The sequence below is a fragment of the Danio rerio genome, chromosome 11, assembly GCF_049306965.1.
Source record: "Danio rerio strain Tuebingen ecotype United States chromosome 11, GRCz12tu, whole genome shotgun sequence".
Lineage (NCBI taxonomy): Eukaryota > Metazoa > Chordata > Actinopteri > Cypriniformes > Danionidae > Danio > Danio rerio.
The window spans coordinates 15,693,750-15,700,438 of NC_133186.1; the positions used below are offsets into that span (position 1 = coordinate 15,693,750).

Consider the following 6,689-nt stretch of genomic DNA (forward strand, 5'->3'; position numbering starts at 1 on the left):
TAAATTTTAAGTGAATAATTTCATAATCTAATACTGAATAAAGATGTGTACTGATTGTACTTTAATAACTATAGACCTTGTTTTTTTTTTTTTTTTTTTTTTTTTAGGTTCATGCTTATCTGCACATCCCAGGTAAAAAAAAAAAAAAAAAAAAGTGAAGTGCACTAAAATGCCCATTATTTAGGTATACTTAGTACACTTTTCAGTAATGTACTAAAAGTGCTCTATTTTCGCACACAAATTTTGTACTTAATGTACTAAATGATAGTATTAAGTATATATTAAGATAAACTTAATACCATCTAAGTGTACTCAACTATGCTATTTTGAGACTATATATGTATTTTAAAAAATATATTTAGTTACAACTAGAAATGCACTTGAACGCTACTTTTAAACATTTAAATATATTTATGACAAATTTAAAGTATAATAGTAATTTATTGAAAGAGTATACAAATTGTAAAAAAGTGTGCTAAATACTGTATTAAAAGTGCTCTATTTTCCCAAACTAATTTTGTATTTAATGTACTAAAAATTTGTATTAAGTACATTTTAAGATAAACTTAAGTACATCTAAGTGTACTCAACTGTGCTATTATGAGACACCATGAAGCTGATCTAAAATGTGCTTTTAACATACTAAACATTTATTTAAAGAATATATTTTAAAGGGATCCCAGGTGAAAAAAAATATATATTTAAATGCATTTAAAATAAACTTAAATACCCGCAAATACATTTTTAGTACATTGTTATTTTTTTGTGTTAAATAACAGTTTGATTGTTTAACACTATAAATATACTAATTAAAAGTATCTTTATACTTCAGTAGAACTTTAGTACGCTTGACAAAAGTATACTAAATACCAGTAATACGTAAATAAATTTTTAGTGTACTACAATAAAGTACACTCGACAGTGACTTATTTTCCTTTCTAACAGCAATTTCACAAAGACAGAGCTTGTTTGTGAATAAAAATCCAGGAGGGCTGGACACTAAGTTCAATTTATGTCATGCTAGTATCTAACCATTTTTCTGTCTTCCTCAAAACAGCTTTCTTTACACTTGAAAATTGTTAAAACATGTTTAAAATGTATGTAATTACTGTTTAAAACAAAAAGCATGATGAGTTTCATTGGTTTAGGCAGTTTTTATCACTTAGTGATTTTGGCCAATAAAACTGATATTGCAGTGTGAGAAGCAAGAATACAGCTCAGGAGATTAACTCTAACAATTTTTCTGTTTTCCTCAAAACAGCTTTCTTTTCACTTGAAAATTGTTAAAACATATTTAAAATGCATGCAATTGCTGTTTAAAACAAAAAGCATAATGACTTTCATTGGTTTAGGCAGTTTTTATCACGTTTTGATTTTGGCCTGGAAAACTCATATTACAGCGTGAGAACAGAAAAATGGTAAGATTTAAGCTCTGGAGCTGTATTTTTGCTTCTCACGCTGTAATATGGGTTTTTCTGGCCAAAATCACAAAGTGATAAAAACTGCCTAAACCAATGAAACTCATCATGATTTTTTTTGTTTTATACAGCAATTGCATGCATTTTAAATGTGTTTTAACAGTTTTCAAATTAGAGAAAGCTATTTTGATGAGGACAGAAAAATGGTTAGATTTGAGCTCTGGAGCTGTATTCTTGCTTTTCAAGCTGTAATATGAGTTTTCCAGGCCAAAATCACAAAGTAATAAAAACTGACTAAACCAATATTACTCATCATGGTTTTTGTTTTAAACAGCAATTGCATGCATTTTAAACATTTTTAAACATCTTTCAAGTGATAAGAAAGCTATTTTGAGGAAGAAAGAAAAAATATTGGATTTAAGCTCTGGAGCTGTATTCTTGCTTCTCACGCTGTAATATGAGTTTTCAAGGTTAAAATCACAAAGATTACTGCGAGTCCAACACAAGCCAAAGACTGTGCATCTAATTACAGCATTATGCTTCCCCTACAGCAACCGCCAGTGCCACCATGCATGCCAATTCTATTACCCGAAAGCACTGTTCTGGTTGTCTGTTCACCTTCTGGGCCACAGCCTACCAACCAGCCCCACCTACTTACAAGCAACTGCTCAGGTCCCTGCCCCTCAACTCTTAGGGAACCTGATCAAAAATGGTGTGGCAACGATGCTCTACTCGGCCGTAACCTTGGAGATCGAAGGAAGACGAGAAACGCTGGTCAGCACGGGAGCAGACCTCACCTTAATGTAATTTTCTCTGTTTGAGTAACTCAAAGCAAGAGCTCAGAGACTAAACCGAACACTTAAATGCCAACAATGCAGGCTTAATATGCAATCATACAGCCAGACTGAGGTTCAACTTACATACATCACTCCCATTCAATTAACTATTGTCCCCATGACTGCAGCGCACCCCATGTACACATCACCAATGGACATATACCCGCTGCTTATTGGTAAAGATCTGCTGCATTGTTTTGAACCTCTTTTGAACTTTAAACCTCTCAAAATCTGGGCCCAAGTGCGAGAACCCTTTCTCACAGCCGTAAGGTCAACCCCAACAGACTGTCAGGTCACCAAGGTCGCGGGAAACCGCGAGAACCCAAGCTCAATAACAGAGACGAGGTCAAGGTCGCTACTCTGCAGCCTTCAACCAGCCAGCGACCCCAACGCTTGCTGTTCCAGGCCTCAAGAGACATGTCACAAGACATTGTCTCATAAAAATAATTCCAGAAATTTCATTTTGTATCATATTGGCATCAAATCCAAAACACATACTAAGGAGATGTGTGGCTTTTGACTTATTACTTTTCTGTGTTGATCCAGGACTGATTTCACATATTTTTTTTATGAAATAATAAAATGTTTAGTCCAGTGCATTTTTTTTTACATTACTTAAGCATCCATAACATTTTTTTCATTTAGAGCATTATAAACACTGGATAATGGATAATAAAGCTGTACTGTAGCTGATAGTATGGTTAAGTTGAATTAATCACTGTGGTACGTCTGATCAAAACGCGACGAAGATGCTTATTGTCTCACTTGGATTTATTTCCAAACTGTAAACTGTGTCCATGTCTGGGAGTGCTGGTAGCTTAATGAGGCGTGCTACAGGTCTGACATATGTACCTAATTCTGACCTCAGCAGTTCTGATTCGTCCATCCGCACAGGGGAAAACATTAATAATCTTGCCTACAGGCCAGAGGGCTCTAGGTAACTGTGGGTCCACAATCATGGACCCACAGACACATAACCCAGAGGTTTTGAATTCAGTATTCCTTCTATTTCAGTGAGAACAGTGTTCAAGACTTCTTCAGTCATGCTTTGTCTTTGTACAATGGCATACAGGGCAGACTTGACCGGTCTAATCTCGCGTTCCCATACTCCTCCAAAATGGGGACTACCGGGAGGGTTGAATCGAAATTTAATTTGTTGTTTAGCAAGCTCTTTCTGCAGTGTGGGACACATTGATGTAAATGACTGTTGGAGCTCCCTTTCTCCCCCTTTAAAGTTTGTGCCTTGATCTGATAATAGCTCTGAAGGTTTCCCTTGCCGGGATATGAAGCGCCTTAGTGACATCAGAAATGAATCAGTATCAAGACTACTTAGTAGGTCGATGTGAATAGCACGGGTTGTCAGACATTTGAACAAGATGCCCCAACGTTTTTCACTTCTTCTGCCTAGTTTAACAGTAAAGGGGCCAAAACAGTCCATTCCTGTAGAGAAGAATGGTGGTTTGAAAATCTGAAGTCTGGCTTGAGGGAGATCTGCCATCTGAGGCACTGTTGGTTTAGCTCACCACCTTTGACAATCAGGGCATAAGTGTTGTTGCCGTTTAACTGCTTCTCTGCCGCGTAAAATCCAATATTTACGGCGGATCTCTGCAAAGACCCGTTCCGCCCCAGGGTGATGAAGCTCTTTGTCTATGTTCTGAATGAGAAGTTGGGTAATTTTGTGAGATGGGTCAAGAACAATTGGGTGAACAGCATCTGCGTCTAATTGAAGACTGCGGCATAGTCTCCCACCCACTCGGATGAGCCCAACTGTGCTGTCATATTCAGGTGCTAAAGTTATGAGGCGGCTAGAGGATGGTACTGGGGCCTGTTTCAGAAAGGAGGTTAACTGAAAACTCAGAGTATTTTAACCCTGAAATGAGAGAAACTCTGGGTTTTCCGTTTCAAAATGGCAGGTTTGTTAAACTCTAGAAAGCAGGGTAAGTCAAGCCTGTTTCTGAAAGAGAGGTAACTTTAACTCAGAGTAAGTTACTGTGGTAACTTACTCTGTGAATCTAACCTGGTCAGAAGCAGGTTTTATTCACTAAACTCAGAGTTTCTGTCTGTCTCCTCCCCTTTTTTAAAGATAAAGCGGTATTTCTCACCTTAGCCTTACGTCTCCACACACCTATTTTAATGCTCATTTTGGATACGTGCATAAAAACGATTGATAGAAACGTCATGATGCACATAACTTTTTAAAATATGCATAAAAAACACGCATAACTGAGTAGGATAAACTTTTATTCGATAGAAAATGTGCGCATAAACTACGATGGAAACACTTTTACTGAACAAATTACAGTATGTACATTAAAAAAAAGATCATGATCATATGATAATAAAAATGTGTGTAAATGGACAAACCAGCAGGCTGGGCACACTGTAACACGTCTTAAATATTGTTTTAGTCATTCTAAAATGCCTTAACTGTTTCAGTATTAGTGTATATTATTAATTACCTCCGAACGTCTGGTGCGTGTCAAGAGTCTCCGCGTCTCATGGCTTCAGACGCCCCCACGTGTTCATTGTGTTTCAGCACTGTCTTCTGACATCGAGGCGCAAGTACATTAATTAGGCTAAATAAACGACGCAGCTTCTTCTACCACAGTAAATTCTGTTTTTACTGTTGATATTTGGTGCCAGTTTAATCAGGAAGTGACAATTTTTTTCTCTTTGACTCGTTGGATGGAATTTTATTCGCATCTTTTATGCAATATTCCAGTTTTGCACATAAATTTATGTAATATATTTGGATGGAAACATAGCTATTGCCTACATTTTAGTCACACACAGAAGAACTGTACGAGAATGGCTTATCCTTTTTTAATAAATAATTAAATTAAATTCACCTTCGACATGCACTGTAACTAGATTAATGGGATTATTATTCTTTCTAAAAATTATTTTTAGTACTGCTTACCTTCTAAATGTTATATTAACCTCTATCACTTGATCAATAAAAAAGGCAGACACACAAGTGCACTGTTAAATCATTAAAAACTAATAAATGTATAAAAAAGTTTAGAAAAAAAAAATATAAACGTCACAAATTACATTACTTATTTTATTATACTTAAATATTTAAATACTTAAAAAGTTAAATTAGGCATTAACTTGAGCAGCTGTTTTCCCACGCTAACTGTCTCTTCTTCACTGATGGTTGCTTCTTTTCAAATATATACACACTCATATTTGCTATAACTTTGCATGAGAACATCAAGTTCAGCTGGAGAAAGAAATGGTGATCTCTTTTATAAGATATTGCCATAGTCACTTGTAATGTCTGCGCTCCATTGATAATGCCTTTTTAAAGTCACGGTGCACGCACTTAACTCTGAGTTGGTCTACTCGAAGTTGATTGACCCAACTCAGATCAGCTGTTCTGAAACCGAAAACTCTGAGTTTTTAATCTCTTGGTAAATCAACTCAGAGTTCAAGTTTAAACTCTGAGTTGTTTGAACCTCCTTACTGAAACAGGCCCCTGGTTTACCGGCGACTAGGGCATTGATGTCATCAGGGAAGCAGTCGATTTGTACCTTTCGTAAGATATTTCTTTCTGCTGACTGATAATCCACGGCTGAAAGATCTCCATCTTTACCTGCCGCCCCGTGCAGAAGTAGTGCTGTCGCTTCAACTAAGGCTTTAAAGCAGCTAAACTGTTGCGGATCAGGCAATGGCTGTACATCGACTGTTACTTGACTACAGAAAGTGGGCTTCTTTAATTCGACAGGATTCTCCTTTGCATTTATGTCAGGGATAACAGGCCAGTAGCAAGGTGAGTTCCACAGATATTCCGGTCCTTGTCTCCAGGTTTGGTCTGTAGCTAGCTCCTTCAGAGTTTTCCCGTGAGTGATATAATCAGCTGGATTATTGTTGGATTCCACGTAACGCCAGGCATGTGCACTTGTAAGTTCCTGTATTTAGGCAATTCTGGTGCCTACAAATACTTTGTAGCGGCAGGATTCTGACTGAAGCCATGTTAGGACAGTGGTAGAATCAGTCCAGAGTACAAAGGATTCGATGGGTAAAGTGAGCTCTTTAGTTAATAGTGTTACGTCCCTTCCCCTTTTTGGTCTAGGGTTGGGGAAGGAAAATAACAAAGAAAATTAAAATTTAGAATTTGAGAAAAAAAAAGAAGACCAAATTAATGAATTGTGTATTAATTAAATAATCAAATTTTGAGGGAACACTTCAATCCTGCCTCAGAAATGTGAAACAACCACAAGAGTAAACTTAAATTATTTTATTATTTGGTTCTTAAATCAATAAACAATAAATGAAGCATAAATCTCAGGAGAAGGATTAACCAAAACAACAAACAAAACAGGTCTAGCTCAGGAGGAGTACTAAATAACCTAATTGCAGGTAAAAGAAAAGAAATGAAACAACACAGGCTTTCCTCAACTCCCTTACTATCAATAAACACAGTCAAACA

General features: G+C 36.5%; 1 long non-coding RNA gene across 1 annotated transcript in view; it reads left to right on the forward strand.

Annotated features, from left to right (window-relative positions):
• Positions 1–6,391, forward strand: part of LOC141376577 (uncharacterized) — a 10,972-nt gene extending 4,581 nt beyond the window's left edge. Inside the window, exon 2 of the long non-coding RNA XR_012387101.1 lies at positions 1,970–6,391. This is a non-coding gene — a long non-coding RNA (uncharacterized lncRNA). The remainder of the gene's footprint in view (positions 1–1,969) is intronic.
• Positions 6,392–6,689: the final 298 nt, after the last annotated feature.